Here is a 19,878-nt window from a genome sequence, read left to right as displayed (position 1 = left end):
AGTTAGACATAGTATTGCGTGTACACAGTGGTTAGTAATACCTGTAGTAGTACTAGTTAGACATAGTATTGCGTGTACACAGTGGTTAGTAATACATGTAGTTGTACTTGTTACACATAGTATTGCGTGTACACAGTGGTTAGTAATAAATGTAGTAGTAGTAGTTAGACATAGTATTGCGTGTACACAGTGGTTAGTAATAAATGTAGTAGTACTAGTTAGACATAGTACTGCGTGTACACAGTGGTTAGTAATAATGTAGTAGTACTAGTTAGACATAGTATTGCATGTACACAGTGGTTAGGAATACATGTAGTAGTACTAGTTAGACATAGTATTGCGTGTACACAATATATAGGAATAAATGTAGTTGTACTTGTTAGACATAGTAATGCGTGTACACAGTGGTTAGTAATAAATGTAGTAGTACTAGTTAGACATAGTATTGCGTGTACACAGTGGTTAGTAATAAATGTAGTAGTACTAGTTAGACATAGTATTGCGTGTACACAGTGGTTAGGAATACATGTAGTAGTACTAGTTAGACATAGTATTGCGTGTACACAGTGGTTAGTAATAAATGTAGTAGTACTAGTTAGACATAGTATTGCGTGTACACAGTGGTTAGTAATAAATGTAGTAGTACTAGTTAGACATAGTACTGCGTGTACACAGTGGTTAGTAATAATGTAGTAGTACTAGTTAGACATAGTATTGCGTGTACACAATATATAGGAATAAATGTAGTTGTACTTGTTAGACATAGTAATGCGTGTACACAATATATAGGAATAAATGTAGTAGTACTAGTTAGACATATTATTGCGTGTACACAGTGGTTAGTAATAATGTAGTAGTACTAGTTAGACATAGTATTGCATGTACACAGTGGTTAGTAATAAATGTAGTAGTACTAGTTAGACATAGTATTGCGTGTACACAGTGGTTAGTAATAAATGTAGTAGTACTAGTTAGACATAGTATTGCGTGTACACAGTGGTTAGTAATAAATGTAGTAGTACTAGTTAGACATAGTATTGCGTGTACACAGTGGTTAGGAATACATGTAGTAGTACTAGTTAGACATAGTATTGCGTGTACACAGTGGTTAGTAATAAATGTAGTAGTACTAGTTAGACATAGTATTGCGTGTACACAGTGGTTAGTAATAAATGTAGTAGTACTAGTTAGACATAGTACTGCGTGTACACAGTGGTTAGTAATAATGTAGTAGTACTAGTTAGACATAGTATTGCGTGTACACAATATATAGGAATAAATGTAGTAGTACTAGTTAGACATATTATTGCGTGTACACAGTGGTTAGGAATACATGTAGTAGTACTAGTTAGACATAGTATTGCGTGTACACAGTGGTTAGTAATAATGTAGTAGTACTAGTTAGACATAGTATTGCGTGTACACAGTGGTTAGTAATAAATGTAGTAGTACTAGTTAGACATAGTATTGCGTGTACACAGTGGTTAGGAATACATGTAGTAGTACTAGTTAGACATAGTATTGCGTGTACACAGTGGTTAGTAATAAATGTAGTAGTACTAGTTAGACATAGTATTGCGTGTACACAGTGGTTAGTAATAAATGTAGTAGTACTAGTTAGACATAGTACTGCGTGTACACAGTGGTTAGTAATAATGTAGTAGTACTAGTTAGACATAGTATTGCGTGTACACAATATATAGGAATAAATGTAGTTGTACTTGTTAGACATAGTAATGCGTGTACACAGTGGTTAGTAATAAATGTAGTAGTACTAGTTAGACATATTATTGCGTGTACACAGTGGTTAGGAATACATGTAGTAGTACTAGTTAGACATAGTATTGCGTGTACACAGTGGTTAGTAATACCTGTAGTAGTACTAGTTAGACATAGTATTGCGTGTACACAGTGGTTAGTAATACCTGTAGTAGTACTAGTTAGACATAGTATTGCGTGTACACAGTGGTTAGTAATACCTGTAGTAGTACTAGTTAGACATAGTATTGCGTGTACACAGTGGTTAGTAATAAATGTAGTAGTACTTGTTAGACATAGTATTGCGTGTACACAGTGGTTAGTAATAATGTAGTAGTACTAGTTAGACATAGTATTGCGTGTACACAGTGGTTAGTAATAATGTAGTAGTACTAGTTAGACATAGTATTGCGTGTACACAGTGGTTAGTAATAATGTAGTAGTACTAGTTAGACATAGTATTGCGTGTACACAGTGGTTAGTAATACATGTAGTAGTACTAGTTAGACATATTATTGCGTGTACACAGTGGTTAGGAATACATGTAGTAGTACTAGTTAGACATAGTATTGCGTGTACACAGTGGTTAGTAATACATGTAGTAGTACTAGTTAGACATAGTATTGCGTGTACACAGTGGTTAGTAATAATGTAGTAGTACTAGTTAGACATAGTATTGCGTGTACACAGTGGTTAGTAATACATGTAGTAGTACTAGTTAGACATAGTATTGCGTGTACACAGTGGTTAGTAATAAATGTAGTAGTACTTGTTAGACATAGTATTGCGTGTACACAGTGGTTAGTAATAATGTAGTAGTACTAGTTAGACATAGTATTGCGTGTACACAGTGGTTAGTAATACCTGTAGTAGTACTAGTTAGACATAGTATTGCGTGTACACAGTGGTTAGTAATAATGTAGTAGTACTAGTTAGACATAGTATTGCGTGTACACAGTGGTTAGTAATAATGTAGTAGTACTAGTTAGACATAGTATTGCGTGTACACAGTGGTTAGTAATACATGTAGTAGTACTAGTTAGACATAGTATTGCGTGTACACAGTGGTTAGTAATACCTGTAGTAGTACTAGTTAGACATAGTATTGCGTGTACACAGTGGTTAGTAATAATGTAGTAGTACTAGTTAGACATAGTATTGCGTGTACACAGTGGTTAGTAATAATGTAGTAGTACTAGTTAGACATAGTATTGCGTGTACACAGTGGTTAGTAATACATGTAGTAGTACTAGTTAGACATAGTATTGCGTGTACACAGTGGTTAGTAATAATGTAGTAGTACTAGTTAGACATAGTATTGCGTGTACACAGTGGTTAGTAATACATGTAGTAGTACTAGTTAGACATATTATTGCGTGTACACAGTGGTTAGGAATACATGTAGTAGTACTAGTTAGACATAGTATTGCGTGTACACAGTGGTTAGTAATACATGTAGTAGTACTAGTTAGACATAGTATTGCGTGTACACAGTGGTTAGTAATAATGTAGTAGTACTAGTTAGACATAGTATTGCGTGTACACAGTGGTTAGTAATACATGTAGTAGTACTAGTTAGACATAGTATTGCGTGTACACAGTGGTTAGTAATAAATGTAGTAGTACTTGTTAGACATAGTATTGCGTGTACACAGTGGTTAGTAATAATGTAGTAGTACTAGTTAGACATAGTATTGCGTGTACACAGTGGTTAGTAATACCTGTAGTAGTACTAGTTAGACATAGTATTGCGTGTACACAGTGGTTAGTAATAATGTAGTAGTACTAGTTAGACATAGTATTGCGTGTACACAGTGGTTAGTAATAATGTAGTAGTACTAGTTAGACATAGTATTGCGTGTACACAGTGGTTTGTAATACATGTAGTAGTACTAGTTAGACATAGTATTGCGTGTACACAGTGGTTAGTAATACCTGTAGTAGTACTAGTTAGACATAGTATTGCGTGTACACAGTGGTTAGTAATAATGTAGTAGTACTAGTTAGACATAGTATTGCGTGTACACAGTGGTTAGTAATAATGTAGTAGTACTAGTTAGACATAGTATTGCGTGTACACAGTGGTTAGTAATACATGTAGTAGTACTAGTTAGACATAGTATTGCGTGTACACAGTGGTTAGTAATAATGTAGTAGTACTAGTTAGACATAGTATTGCGTGTACACAGTGGTTAGTAATAATGTAGTAGTACTAGTTAGACATAGTATTGCGTGTACACAGTGGTTAGTAATACATGTATTACATATGTAATTTATTGTTTCCTGGTGGCTTTTTACCCAGTTTATAACTAACCCTCCTATGCCATAGCTTCCTAGTTCTTTTTTGTTTTGTTTTTTTATATCAGGATACTGTGACTAATTATCGAAAAAGTCTTGTCAAATCCATAAATACTGCAGCTGTGCACTTTCTGCAGTCTATAGTGTTGGTAATTTCCTCAGTTATGTTGAAATGTTAGCTCTGTATGATAAAGATTCCTGCTAATAATATCATGTATATAACACGCTAAATGCTTACAATGCTGGTTTATAAAAACATGTGCTCAAGTAAACATTGTGACAAACTTTATAGAAGCACCACACACCATTTTGAACAGTAATGTTAGCTTAGATGCCGGCTCTAGGGGTCCAGGCTAGCACAGCTACTATAAACCACAAAAGTAGATGATAGACGTGCTATTCTTCTTACTACGAGCTGCTGTAACATGATAGAAATCATTGTCAAAGTGTCTTTTTTAAGGTCAAATGTCTATCTTAAAGTGCCAATGGGGTTTAAGCGTATGTGTGTGTGTGTGTGCGTGTGCTAGCACCTCTTCCAATATAACCCTGTGAAAGGTGTTCTCCAGTTACCTGGCCTGGGCTGGGCGCGGCTTCTAATTGGAACGGGAAGGAAGTCCTGTGGGGTTATTGCATGTATGCCTTCCATTAATATGATCCCCTCCGTAGTCATATCGCTTACTTCTTCTCGTCTCCCCTTTTTAGGACAATCACCTGGAAATGCATCTGTAACCAAATATTCCAACCTGTGCCAAACGTTTCTGGTTCCTGGTTTGGCCCTTGCGCGACTTTAAGGTAAAAAAGAGAAAGCGAAGGAAGAGGGATAACCGGAGAAAGGGTTTCTGGGATGAAGATTGCGAGCCAAGTGGACATGCTGGACGCACAATGGCTTCTCTGCAGTGTAACGACACGCACATTATGACTGCTGGACCACTGAAAAGAGCCAACACTTTCACCAACAAGTTTGTCTTTCAAAACACCATCGCAGATGACAACGTCTACCACCCAAAAAGGTCACCAACCTCAAAAACACAAAAGGTACTCTTTCAGCAGTCGGCTCTTAAAAAAACAGCATGGTGCTCCTGTCATGTAGAGGACCTTTAACTAACAGTAGCTCATGAACAACAGCAGTGCACTCCTGTCATTTAGAGGATCTTTGACAGGCACCCCCCCCCCCCAAATAGAGGCTCTTTAACACTAGAAGTGTAGAAACAGCACAGCGCTCCTGTTATATGGACGACCTTTGACAAGCATTTTCACAGCAGGTCCCTAAAAACAGCTGGTCATATAGAGGAACTTTAACAGTAGTTTGTCAAAAACAGCAGAGCACTCCTGTCATGCAGTATAGAGGATCTTTGACTAACATTTTTGCAGCAGGTCCTTAAAAATAGCAGTGCTACTGCCATATAGTAGTATTGTATATACTGCATATGATATAGTAGTTCAGTGTTGTTGGTAGTCAGAAGGAATGTTTAGCAGCAATGAGGTTAAATAAGGCAAAGGGAAGCTTTAAGGCCATGCTTGTCCAGAAAAGACGTCATGGTGGAGGCGGGTTCCTTTCCAGGTAATGATGGTGTGACCGTGAGCCAACAGGAGGAGATGCAGCACCATAGAAGGCATCAGACACACGGGCCGTGGAATGATTCACATGGACGGCAGAGGAAAGTCATTACACCTGCCTGTCAGCACATTCCCGCCCAGTTGCAGAGCCGTGCACGTCACGGCACGTGTTTGCTTGACTAACTAACTCCTCTGCAGCGGCGCCACCATTACTTGATGTAATTAGGCAGTCACCACACAAAGCTGACATGAAATATGACAAGAAGCATACGACAGGTGATGTTCTGACACTAAAAGCTGTCAAGATCCCACAGTTCCAGTGCTGGGCCACTAGTGGGGGCTAGTGAACAGATGACAGTCCCTGCCTTGCAGGCTTGAATCAGGAAAAAAGTTGTTTGCAGAGTGCAGGGAGCCAACAGTGATTTTTTTAAGAGGTTTGTTTAAAGACACAGGTTAAGACAGCTAGAGCCAGGTAGACAAACAGTGAGGAGCTAGGTATTAAATTACACTCATTCAGGCTGGCAGGATGATTAGTCTTGTCATCTTTTAGCCTTTTTTGTGGCTTTCTTTGCTTCTACTCTACTAAAAAGTTTCAACACAATGAAATAAATTGGAATATAAATTAGTAAACTTATCTTTACATTTTAGCATATTCTAGTAACATAACTTTTATAAAACACACACACACATGAATATTTTTCCTATAAGAAATAATGTAAATCCAATTAAGCCGTTCCAAACACCCACAAATATTAACAGAAACCACATTTTGTAGGGAATAAGTACATGATTTATTGCAGGAAACAAAGTGAAACGTAGTGTTGCGTCTACACACTGTTGGACTAACGAGGAGGTTTTTGATCAACAAGCTGTTTATAGCAAATGAATGGTACTGTCTGCGTAATCACACCAAAGCACAACCGCGGTTCTATCTGGCCTAATGCCCACATCCCATCCCTGGCACGTTCATGCCAACCCATAACAGACAACACAGAACACAAGATATTGGGCATAACGGCCCTTACAAAAACCCTCAGCCCAAAGGGTCACACAAAGTCCTGGAGGTTTGCCTTTGTGGCAGCCTTGCAGTGGACCCAGGGGGCTGTGTCTGCAGTCCTGGAACAGGACTGAGCAGGTGGTGATAAGTCTTGGGATGAGAAGGGAAGCCGGGTGGGGGGGGGTGGCTCTCCAGTTCTGCTGGGAAGGTGTCAGAGGCCTAGTGCGCTGCTGTGGGCGTGCATCGTCAACCTGGGGCCAATCTGTCCCTGTGAAGGGCCACCCATCACCCCCTAGGTGGCAGCTGGAACCTATACCACCTCCTTGACTCTTGGTCATCACCCTATTTACCTCACCATGCCATGTCTGGTGCTTTGCCTTTGTCAAGTACCTTACTGTTTTTTTTGGGGAGGGGGGGTTTGACACCATAGCATATGAGGTCTCAAGCAGTAAACTTATTTTTACACCTTTGCCTTTGTCAAGTGTTTTTGTTTTGCTTTTTCTTTGACTTTTTTACTGTGGTTTTACACACGTTAATGTTAGCTAAACATATTTAGACTTTGATCAAAGAGACAACTTACCTTTGGATAATAACACCAAAAGCAAAGTCCATCTCAAAGGCCAGGCCAGATGTTAGCAACACTGTAGCCGACTTTATTCACATCTTAGCTGTGAAGTTATTTGTGTTTTACAGTGCTTTTGCATGTATAATACCACTGATCTGTACTAATAAATCTGGATAGGCCATTGGTCAATGACTTGTGAAGCCATGAGGCCACCATATTACCACTCACAAGAAACACTTGTCGGACAATGACTTATGTGAGAACTTGTGAGTTGTTAAGTGTGTTGTTAGTTTGTTAGCCACTCACACTAAATGCAAGGTTAGTCTTCACACTAACCTCGCACAACAGGTGTGCTTGAGCTTAGTCATAAGGACTCAGGTATGATCATTTTTTAAAATTCTGTCCATATCATACCATAGTCATACCGAGTCATAACGGCTTTACATGGGGGGCCGTGGGGGATATGGAACCAAACAACCGCCACTAGACTACTAAATCATTTGCGGTTGCTTGCAAATAAAAAAAAAATCTTTTTTTTTTTTTGTTGTTGTTGTTTTTACCCAAATTTCAAATGAACCCCCATATGGAGACAATGTTTATATATTATTACATATTATATTACATATTATTCCTGTGGTTTTTGTTCAAATATATTTCTATATCAGAAAAGAGCTTATTTCTATTTCATAACACAAACAAAAAAAATCAGCAAAATGTTAAATGATTTTAAAACTTGTCCAACGTCACTCTCTTTTATAATTAATATTTTGTACAGACGAGAGCATAGTGAATTGTATGAAAGTAAGAATAAAAAGGAAAGGATCATGACCATGGATTTTAGTGGAAAAAAGGGATGGGATATGCAGTTCAAATGAAAATCTCTTTCTAGAGGAGTAAAACTATCATTGCTATAGGGGAGTGCTGAGCCAGGGTGCACAGTAGAATTTTGTCCCAAAGGCAATGAGAATTGGAAGGGGAAAAAGTACATTTAATATAGCCAAAAGATAGAGAATAACGTATCAAATGGTTTTTAAGGGACGAAGGTTGCGTTACTTGAAGGAATGGGAGAATCTCCCCGCTTTTTAATGTCAAATATAGATGTTCTACGAGCCTCTTCATCTGCTTTGTACACTATGTACGCTGTGCCAATGTAGTCTGCTATGTACGAGATGTGAGTGGTAAGATGGCCTCTCTGTGGCTTCAGCGGCTTGCACGGGCGCGTGCGACGTATGAGCTATCCAGATTTCTTAGTACAGATCAGTGGTATAATACACATAGACATACTGTAGCTAGACGCCACATCTAGCGCTGGGCCGTACGTCAACGTCGCCGTCATATTAGATGTGTCAAGGCTGTAAATGAATAAAAACAATGTATTCGATCTTCTCAAAATGTTGGTGCCTAACTGTTTCCCAAGTATATAAGTGTGTGAATGTCGAAACCAGAGGAATTAACTTAAATGTCTTTGTAGAAAGGCGCTTTATGAATGTATATTTACATGTATTCATTTACAGCGCCGCACTGACACATCCAATATGGCGGCGACGTTGCCGTATCGCAGTAGTGGACAAACCCACTCGATGCGGCGTCTATGAATATGATAGCTTAGCTAATGTTAAAGTTCGCTAACCGTAGTTAGCCTTGAAGCTAACATCTCACATTTACAGAGAGTATTTCCGATTTCCTATGCCTTGATGTACATTCAAAATCGGTAGGACGAAGAAGGCGTACCGCGTTCTGTCCGTTTTTTGGTCCCAACAACACGCAAACCAAACTTACCTTTTGATTTTGGCGGCGTCCATGGTCAAAGAGAACGCACGTCTCCACCCCAGCACCTTAAATGGCGATGTATGTGACGTCATCGCCATCGCTCGTTTTCGTTTTGCTTTGTTTTCTTAATTAAACTCGCAAAGGACAAGGTTAGGTCACGGTACCCTTAATATTTAGTTTTTATATATTTTTATGTTTTATTCAAATTATGGTTGAAGCAGACATCAGAATGTATTTTGTGATACAGGTACGTGTTTCGGTTGTTTACGCTCCGGTAGGAGGGGCCTACCAGTTCCAGGCATTCAAAGACGTGATACCGATACCACTTTTTTCATATGTTGAAGATACCAAAGCCCATACTTTTTCACCCCCAATAAAACACATGGAATTTATTAACTTTAATGCGTATTTTTCATATCTTCAGTCATTATATTATATATTATATTAATTATATTAATTATTTTATAATGACTATAAAACTAATTATAAAAAAAAACAAAGAGTTTTAGTTAAAAGTAAAAAAAAATTCTGGGATTAAAATGTGACATTTCCAAGTATTTAAAAGGTGCAAAGTGAAGTTGTCCAACTATTGTGCTTTAGTTTATTCAGTAAAAGCAACTTTTAGGAAACCTTTTTGTCAGAGCAGCATTATCTCAGCTGGAGTGTCAGACTAGACACAAACAGACAACACACTCCAACATGATGTTAGCTGTGTGTAGTTGGTGGTATACACACACACACACACACACACACACCTTGCCTGAAGTCAGATGGCACACAGTCCCGGTTTGCTGGTCCAGCATGGGTTCCCACTGATCCACCAAAACAAAGCCCAAAGGCCCGTAGAAGGCTGTGTCGGGATGACCTGCCGTGAGGTCACGAGGAATGAGAAGAGGAGGAAGGTGGTGCGGTGAAGATTTACTGGGTTTAAGTGCTGTTACTGTCACCCAGGAATACGTCATCACGCCTCTGGCTACATCAGTAACAACAACAACAACAAGCACTTAGCACAACTCAGCAACATGCTGGGAAAGCCCAACAAAATCAGGACTCTTCCAAGTCTGTCACATACTTAGTATCCATATGATACTTACAATACACAAATGATTTGTTTTGGTGCTTCTATTTTGGGACTATTGTCTTTTACTTGTTTTCAATTGTGGTTGCTGTTAAAGTGCTTTCTGAATAAGGGTGATATGGTCTAGGAAGAGAATGTGAATTGAATTGTTAACCATTTCTTAATTGATGTTATATTTTACCATTAAATTCCTTTTGTGACAATTAATGTTTTTAACACGCGTGCATTTTAGTATGCCTTCCTCTTTGCCCTTTGCTCTCAGCTGAGAAACATAGTCTGTCCAACGTGTCCTGGGTCTTCCTCGAGGCCTCCTGATGTTTGGACGTGCCCCGGGAGGGGTCCAGGAGGCATCCTGACCAGATGGCCGAGCCACCTCATCTGGCTCCTCCGAATGCTGAGGAGCAGCGGTTTCTCCCGGATGCTTCCCACCTTATCTCTCAGGGAGAGCACATCCACCCGAAGGAGAAAACTCACTTTGGCCGCTTGTACCCACCATCTTGTCCTTTCGGCCACTACTCAAAGCTCATGACCATGGGTGAGGGTAGGAATGTAGATCCACTGGCTCAGCTCCCTCTTCACCACAGCAGACCCATGCAGAGTCCGCATCACTGCAGACGCCGCACCAATCTGCCTGTCCATCTCAAGTTCCATCTTTCCCTCCCTAACTTGTGAACAAGCCCCTGAGGTACTTCAACTCCTCCACTTGGGGCAGGATCTCACCCCCGACCGCGGAGGCTCCTATGTACAAAAAAACACAAGAAACACACAGAGGTTCAAAAACTCCACAAGCTCGACGGGCGCTCATGTTTTTTTCAGGTTGCGAGATGAACGTACACACTTGGTACGTCTTGGTGCGTCATCCATACGGCCAACGCATGAATTTTGTGCGTTTTGCTCGTTATTTTCGTACTTGCAGACAATTGTACAAAAACTGTGGTACATAAAGCTGCAGGGGTGCATACAGCTTTGTTTTATATGATTTATTGGATCTGTATTTGTATTTATCAATGTGTATTTGTGTTTTCCTCTCTTTGCTAGGTCTCTATTGTAATGTATATGTAAATATATATTTATATATGATTCCTGTTGCAATGCATATTGTTATTTAGCCGGGCGGATATGACGTATACGCATGTGGTGCATCTGTGCATGTGCTGCGTGATCTACATGCTGGCCAAGTCTTTTCATCAGCGTCATTGAGGAAAAGAGCCCCCAGTATATGACACATATTACGTATGCTTATTGACCATTTATGTTCATACATTGAAAAGAATAAATATCACGACACGTGACGTTGCAGGAGCTCTGTGGTAAAAACAATTGCGAGTGGAGGAAGTGACGTAGGTCTCACGCATGTGCAGAACCAATGGTGTTTCCGGTACGGCTCTTACGTGGTTGGTACGCACGACGCACAGCTCGCACGTAGTTCTTGCAACCTTCACACGAAGCCCGCACGGAACAAGGTCAGTACCTTTAATGCATGTTTGACGGACGTTGGTCTTACAACTTACGTGCGTTTGCTGTACCGATGAAACGACGGCCTCAGGTTTGGTGCATGGTACGCATGTTCCACTTACAGGTTGTACGTTGGGTGTGCGGTGATCTTACTCCTTCATGGTCCCCACAACCACGTTCTCCACCGTCCCCCCCCAAATAAACCCGATAGCAATCTAGGGAACGCTACAAGTCGCACTGCCAAAACATAGTACGTCCGTTTGTGACCTAGACTTGAAGTGAGGTTGCTTGAACGAAGGAGGGAAATGTGATGACGACATTGGAAGATAAGAGAGATACTTAGACATAAAACAGATATTTGCACGGGTAAGTGAGTGACACACTAAAGCACAGCCTCACACACTCAGGCGTGACTCAAAACAAGCCCAGCTTTAAGGCCAGCGTAGTGACTCATAGCCGTGGTGTGTTTTGGGGCTTTTCCAGTGCAACACTTCCCTGCCTTGTGACAGTTCCAACAATGCAGCGAGGCCCCCATGCTGAGCGTGTGGGTTTTTACCAGACCAGCTGAGAGCGTGCACTAATCAGTATTAAGACCACTGGTGTCAGGTGTCGACATTCACTTCACCTGTGTTCTACTTTGCTGTGCACGGGCTGCCCAGGTGGGTGTGACCGAGCATGGGAGAATGTGTGTAGGTGTGCCAATAGTGACAAACCCACAAGTCGCGTGTGTGTGTGTGTGTGTGTTTGTGTCAGGCAGGACCGTGTGAATGTCGCCTGATTCTGTCAAGCTTTGACACATGGCATGAGTGTGTGACGACTCCATCATCCGTGATGGGGAGGCACGTAGAGTGGAGCCATGCCAAGAATGTGTGCGTTGCATGGGAGCGCTTCAAAACCAATGAGGAGAGAGAGAGACAGGGTTGTAAAGGAGACGTATGGTATGTAAATAGGAGGAGTCGGGCCACAAAGCGTGACAAGAAAGTCACAAAAAGTTAGCAAGCGCATGTTCTGACACCCCTTCATCAATACCCACCTCTTTAACTCATTCAGTCCCAGGCATTTCTCAAAAGACAACCCCTTCAGCAGCGCCCATTTCAGATCATTGGGACTGATCTTTCAAGGCACGCAGATTATTGTGTTCTATGGCTATAGAAACATGGATCCTACCAAAAGAAACATTTGACTCCTGGCTTTCATCAGAAAAAAAAGTTAGTTCCTACCTTTTTGCGTTTGTTAGTAATCAACAATAGAACATAGGTAAGTTTCAGGAAAATAACAGTTACTGACTAAAAAAGCTTTGTGTGAAAAGATACATTTCAAGCATAAGCAACTTTCACTTTGACACAAATATTTTTGTGACAACTCAAATATGTAAACAACTATACCAACATAAACAACACAAACAACATCAAAATAACAGTTTATTTACAAATATAACACCATCAACTATTTACAATTTTCACATTGGGAGCTGAACTATGTGTGTGCACGCGTGTGTGCGTGCGTGTGCATGTGTTAAAAGGGCCCTACAATGCCTAACCTTCTGCATGCTACACTCCTCCGCGCTCTCTCACTTCCTCCTTCCTGTCATGTGTGATTTGTCCGTCTATGATCTCTGCCGAGCTCTTATCAAACGTTCACGCATTAGTGGAGAGCTGCATCATCACCTTATTTTGCCTCTCGAGCAAAAAAACATAAAAGACGTATAAATACGTTGTTGGGATCGGGCGTTGGGATTATAAAAAGGTACAAATACATCTTTGGTATTGAATGAGTTCATAGGAATTTTGTCCAATTATGTCCTTAATTTCCCTGAGGGCACACGCCTCGGGGATCAATCAAATTCTGTCTAATCTAATCCAATGTAATCAATGATAACAAGTCTGAATGATGAAATAGCTTCCATCTACTCCAGTCCTGTAGGTGGCGGTAATGCAAGCTGCTCACTGCCCGGCTTGGCCTCAATACAAGCGGACTGTAACATCAAAAAAACAGAAAAAAATCATTTGATTTGAATGCTACCTCCTTAGTATGATTTATTTTATTATTCCAAACCTTCCCCAACATGTTTACCACGATAGTGCTCCACTCCAGTCCTCAGGGTCAATGACTCCCAACCAGGGGGGCGCGTACCCCTGGTGTTACACCAGCAAACTGCAGAGCGTACGTGGGAGCATTTAAGAAGTAATTTCTAGGATGATCCAGGACCACACCGGTGAACATCCAGGGAGCGGACATAGAGTTGGTAGAGAGCTACAAATTCCTGGGTGTTCACCTTAACAACAAACTGAACTGGTCCGTCAACACCCACGCCCTCTACAAGAAGGGCCAGAGTCGCCTCCACCTGCTGAGGAGACTGAGGTCCTTTGGTGTGTGCAGGACTCTCTTATGGACCTTTTATGACTCTGTGGTGGCCTCAGCCATCTTCTATGCTGTGGGCTGCTGGAGAGGGGGCAGCACGGACAGGGACAGGAGCAGGATCAATAGACTGATCAGGAGAGCGAGCTCTGTCCTGGACGGTCCTCTGGACTCCGTGGAGGAAGTGGGGGAGAGAAGGATGTTGGCTAAGCTGACATCCATCATGGACAACACCTCTCACCCGCTACATGACACTGTGGGTTCCCTGAGCAGCTCCTTCAGCAGCAGACTGTTACACCCACGGTGTAAGAAGGAGAGGTTCCGCAGGTCCTTCATACCGACCGCTGTCAGGCTCTACAACACCTGCACCACCTGAACCATGTTGTAGTCACTATGTATTCTTTACTTGTGTATCTTGCTTGCTGCTGTAACAAGTGAATTTCCCCGCTGTGGAATAAATAAAGTACAATACAATAATAAAGTACAATACAATAATAAAGTACAATACAATACAATACAATAAGTAAATATTCTCAGTCATTTCAAATTAAGCCAGACAATAAAACGGAATGTGTGCGCTACAACTCGTTTCCTCGGGGAGTCAATAACGTGTGGCACAGCCGCACCAAAATCACAGCAGGGGCTTCCTGCGACCTCAGTTGTTTCTTGTTGTTGATTTGATTGCGTCCGGGCGTCTTTGGGAAAGAGAGCGTGCTCTCAACCGGCCTTCCCTGATTTAAACGAAGATTGGATGAAATGAGGGCCGCACGGTGGTCTAGTGGTTAGCACGTTGGCCAATACAGGAACAGCCTGGAGATCGGGAAGACCTGGGTTCGATTCTTTCATTTCTGTGTGGAGTTTGCATGTTCTCCCCGTGTGCATGTGGGTTTTCTCCGGGCACTCCGGCTTCCTCCCACATTCCAAAAACATGCAGGTGAGGTTAATTGGCGACTCTAAATTGTCCATAGGTATGAATGTGAGTGTGAATGCTTGTTTGTCTATATGTGCCCTGCGATTGGCTGGCGACCAGTCCAGGGTGTACCCCGCCTGTCGCCCGAAGTCAGCTGGGATAGGCTCCAGCATGCCCCCGCGACCCTAATGAGGATGAAGCGGTATAGAAAATGGATGGATGAAATGAAAAAAAGAAGTGGCTGAGATGCCGGCGCCTCTGAACTCAGGACTCAGGACAGGGTTCAGAAAGAACCGGACTTATTATTTATTTTGATTGAGTATTTATTTGTTTTTTGTTACTTATTTATTTATATGTTTAATTAATGAGTTAAAAGGAATGCCTGAGAATGAAATGTCCAAAATTATCCATTCATCTTCTTCCGCTAATCCTGGGTGGGGTCGCGGTGGTGGCAAGCTAAGCAGGGAAGCCCAGACTTCCCTCTCCCCGGCTACTCCATCCAGATCCTCCCAGCGATTGAGAGACATAGTCTCTCCAACGTGTCCTGGCTCCTTCTGCTGGTGGGACGTGCAGACAGCTTCCCTCCTTTCGGCTGCCACCCAGCCCACTCTGCACCCGACCCCTTTGGCTCCTCCCATGAGTGGTGAGTTCAATGGAGGTGGGGCCCATGTTGTCTCTTTGGGCTGTGCCCAGCCAGGCCAGTGGGTGTAGACCCCACCTCCACGCCCTGGTGACCTGAGTCCCGGTGGGTGAAAATGAGGTCCAATAACTTTCCTCTTCATAGGAGTCTGTTGAGCCATCCTTTGTCAGGCCTATTTGTCATTGGTGACCCTACCAGGGGCATAAAAGCCCCCAACAACGTAGCTGCTAGTATCACTGGGACACGCCATGAGGCTGTAGCTCAGGAAGGAGGCTCAGAGTAGAGCCGCTGCTCCTTCACTTGGAGAGGATCCAGTTGAGGTGGCTCAGGCATCTAGTCCGCATGCCTCTTTTTTTTTAAATGATCTGTTTATTTATTTATTCATTCTTATTTCTCCTATCTTGCCTTGTTTCTTTATTTTTAGGTGATTTAGTTTATTATGACTTTGGCAGATCGGCTGGAAGTGTATCTATCTATCTATCTATCTATCTATCTATCTATCTATCTATCTATCTATCTATCTATCTACCTATCTATCTATCTATCTATCTATCTATCTATCTATCTATCTATCTATCTATCTATCTATCTATCTATCTATCTATCTATCTATCTATCTACATGTATCTATCTATCTATCTATCTATCTATCTATCTATCTATCTATCTATCTATCTATCTATCTATCTATCTATCTATCTATCTATCTATCTATCTATCTATCTATCTATCTATCTATCTACCTATCTATCTATCTATCTATCTATCTATCTATCTATCTATCTATCTATCTATCTATCTATCTATCTATCTATCTATCTATCTATCTATCTATCTATCTATCTATCTATCTATCTATCTATCTACCTATCTATCTATCTATCTATCTATCTATCTATCTATCTATCTATCTATCTATCTACCTACCTATCTATCTATCTATCTATCTATCTATCTATCTATCTATCTATCTATCTATCTATCTATCAATCTATACCACATCACTACTATCAGGAGAACCAGAGTATAGAGGGGGAGGAGCCACCTGCTGTGGCCCAGCAGGGTGCACTGTATTCGGGCACACACTCCGAGCAGCCGGCGTGACGCCGCAGAGGTCTCTGGCAAATCTTTAGCACTTTTCAAACGTTGTGGTGCTGGCGTGTCAGGGGGCTGATGAGGGTTTTTGTGTGTTTGACGGACCTTTTTTCCCATCATCATTTGGTACAACTAGCACGCCAAATGTCTTTCTGGAAAAGAGAATGTTTGTTTAGAAGTTACAACAGGCCGTTAATGTAACAGGCAGGAAAAAAAGGAGCGTTTGATTTGCTCAGCCGCACAGTACGGTTACTCTCGCCTCATTGGAGCGTTTTTTGAAATGATCGGTTATTGGAGCCGGATTTATCGGTATGACGTCATAACTCACTCGTATCGGTCTGATAATTATCACGCACTTTGATACAATTCCAGAGCTATCGATGTAAGAACTTGGGTAACGGCAAGACATCAGCTCTTAAATTTAAGTCTTTGTTGTCATCATTATACTTGTCCAAAGAAGTGCACCTTTAGTTGAAATGAACAAATAAGTGAAGAGACAAGGCTGCTCTAATCATTGTTTTCCTCATTAGATATTTTGGTGAGTGCTAGGTTTTATTCGCTTCTACTTTTCATGAAGTTAACGTTGGACGGCTCATCTTTTCATGTGGTTTTTCATGATCAAACACTGCAAAACATAAATAAATAACTTTGAGTGCACCTCCACTGAGAACGTGTCTTAGCATATCTCCATGGGTTGGTTTTAATCTGGATCAAAAACCAAAATATCAAAATAGCCCCCGAGTTGCTTGATTTGTACAGTCAAAAGTTGGAGTTAGTTGAGGAAAAACGAGGCTTTGAATGGTTCACGCTCTGTGGAGCAGAACATTATGGAACGTATCGAGCAAAAATATTTTTTGAAAGGCGAGAAGCTGACCTCCACTGATCAATGAGATGGAACCCATCTGGATTGCCAAGTAGTGACCATCATATCGTCTGCAGTGAAGTAGAAGCCATGGATTATTTTAAATACAGTGACTGTAGATGTGCTCAATGCTTGCAAAAAAACATGGATGTTTGGATCTACGTGCGTATTTAAGCATGCGTGTGTGCGTGCAGCCATGTCTGCAGGGTGAGGAGGCGGCCCATGCTTTGGCAGCAGGTCTGGCACGTCTTTCAGGCCCAAACCTGCACAGAGGGCGAGAGAGAAATGAGGTGGAGAGTCAAACAGGTGTGAGCATGGCTGCCCTCGTGCGATATGATTCACCTTATACACCTCCACAGCCCATAAAGCCTCGCGGCGCCATCCAGCCGTACGAACAAATGTGTGTTGGCGCGGCATACAAGTCAGTTTATTCACATTTGTACACATTTTGGATGTATTCTTTGGTTAAATGATAAGATGAGCTTTCTTGGCTTTCATTTGAACAGATTCAAACTCTAAAGAAGAAAATGTGACTTTTTTTGATCATAAACAAAATACAACAACTATACATATTCCACAGAAAGTACAATTCATCTGTTCCAGGGTGAAACTGTCACCAGAGCACGTGTAAAAGGAAGTTAGCTCACACTCTTAAAGGCTCCCTGACATGATTCATCAACTTTGCTTCAATATGTTTACAATTGTGTTCAACATTGTTCACTTTTTGGAAAGCAAATGGCAAATTTGCAAAAAATGACATTTATAGTTGATGGCCAGCCATGACCAGCTCGCTCTCACAGTTCAGCCTCATTTCCTGAAGTGACGCCATCGGAGTACTATCACTCAGGTAAACAAACATGGCACATTTACCTTTCACATTCACAAATACAACAATGTACAACAATGTACAACATATTTAAGCAAAGTTGATGAATCATGTCAGGGACGCTTTAACACGCTTCACTTTAATGAGGAAGGCGGTGGTTTGAAAAACATTACTTGTCACACAAGTGGAAGAAGAAGTTAACCCTAGTTTTACCTTTATCCTCACGTCAGCGTGCCAAATCGCCAAATGTTGTCTGAGTTTGCATACATTTTGTGTCTTATTAATACACTTTGTGAGTCCAGCTGTGGTCTTTATGTACTTTTGCTTGCTAACACATGGGAACAGGAAGCGGAAGTCAGATGGTAAAAATGGATTTGCTTCGAGCAGATTTCGGTTAGCGTCGGACATTCTGAAAGGGACGAATGATGTTAAGCAAAGTTCCACTCTATGTTCTTCACACATTTTCCACAAAAATGCAAAAGAAAAACTTGTTTGAAAAACTTTGATGCAAGGCTTCTTTTCCCCCCAAAATGTGGTGGGATGCTGATGAAGTGTAAAAAGAAAAAAGTGAACTGTTAACATTAGAACAAAACAAAACACTCAGCGTCATGATGAAGGTGGTGGTTAGTGAGGTCGTGATGGATGTTCAACATTCTTAATCATAAGAAGAAGTACCTGTAAACATTCCACATCAACTCATTCAACCCCAGACATTTTTCAAAAGAGTAGCGGCCATTTTAGACCATTTTGGTTCATCTTTCAGGGCACACAGAATATTGTGTTGTATGGTTATCGAAACATGGAACCTACCAAAACAAACGTTAGACGCCCATCTTTCTTCAGGAAGACAGGACTCTAAAGTTTTTCTGTTTTTGTGTTCTTTAGTAAGCAGCAGTAGAACATTGGTAAGTTTCAGGAAAACATCAGTTCCCAACTAAAAAAGTGAGAAAAGCAGCTTTTTGTGAAAAGATACATTTCAAGCAGAGCTTTCACTTTGACACAAATATTTGTTGCTTTCGTGACAGCTCAAATATCTGAACAACTATACCAACATACACAACACAAAAGGGGTTGTTTTACTTCAAATTAACAATTTATTTTCACATTGGAACTGAACCATGTGTGTGCACGGGTGCGCGCACGTTAAAATGTCCCTACAATGCGTAACCTTCTGCACGCTACACTCCTCCACGTCCTCTCACTTCCTCCTTTCGGCCACATGATCTCTGCTGAGCTCTCATCAAAGGCACTTCTGCACCCTTTTATGGCTTCAAATTGCTCTGAAGTGAAATCCATGAGTGGGGAGTTGCGTCATCACCTCTTTTTCCCTCTCCTAAGTAAATACGTTGTTGGGATCGGGTGTTGGGGATTTTAAAAAGGTGGAACTATGTCTTTCGGTATTGAATGAGTTCACTAGTTTGGACTAACCTTAAGCATAAGTAGATGATGCAATGCCAGTGGACATTAGTGTCGCTGAAACAAAACTGAAATGCTTTGAAAGAGTTGAAGCATGTAGGAGTAGTTTGGAAGCTGAAATGCTGTTGACGTTTCTACACGTTGAAATGCATGCAAGAAAACCAATAAGCAGAATGATAAATGTAACATAAGTTCATCAAAGATGATGAGGCTTGAACTCACATCCTTCAGGGTGGGACGCGACCGCGCCACCAATTGATCTACTGTGCTGTGTGGAGCCAAAAACAACTCTT

At 41.2% G+C, this 19,878-nt stretch overlaps 1 long non-coding RNA gene across 3 annotated transcripts in view; it reads right to left on the bottom strand.

Annotated features, from left to right (window-relative positions):
- The window catches only part of LOC129190053 (uncharacterized), a 43,904-nt gene extending 34,882 nt beyond the window's left edge, over positions 1-9,022 (bottom strand). For all 3 annotated transcript variants that reach the window (XR_008572920.1, XR_008572921.1, XR_008572919.1), the window contains exon 1: positions 8,955-9,022. This is a non-coding gene — a long non-coding RNA (uncharacterized LOC129190053). The remainder of the gene's footprint in view (positions 1-8,954) is intronic.
- Positions 9,023-19,878: the final 10,856 nt, after the last annotated feature.

This window comes from Dunckerocampus dactyliophorus, chromosome 11 (assembly GCF_027744805.1).
Source record: "Dunckerocampus dactyliophorus isolate RoL2022-P2 chromosome 11, RoL_Ddac_1.1, whole genome shotgun sequence".
In the NCBI taxonomy this organism is placed as follows: Eukaryota; Metazoa; Chordata; class Actinopteri; order Syngnathiformes; family Syngnathidae; genus Dunckerocampus; species Dunckerocampus dactyliophorus.
Note: the sequence above shows the minus strand (reverse complement) of the source record. Positions and strands in the feature narration are given on the sequence as shown.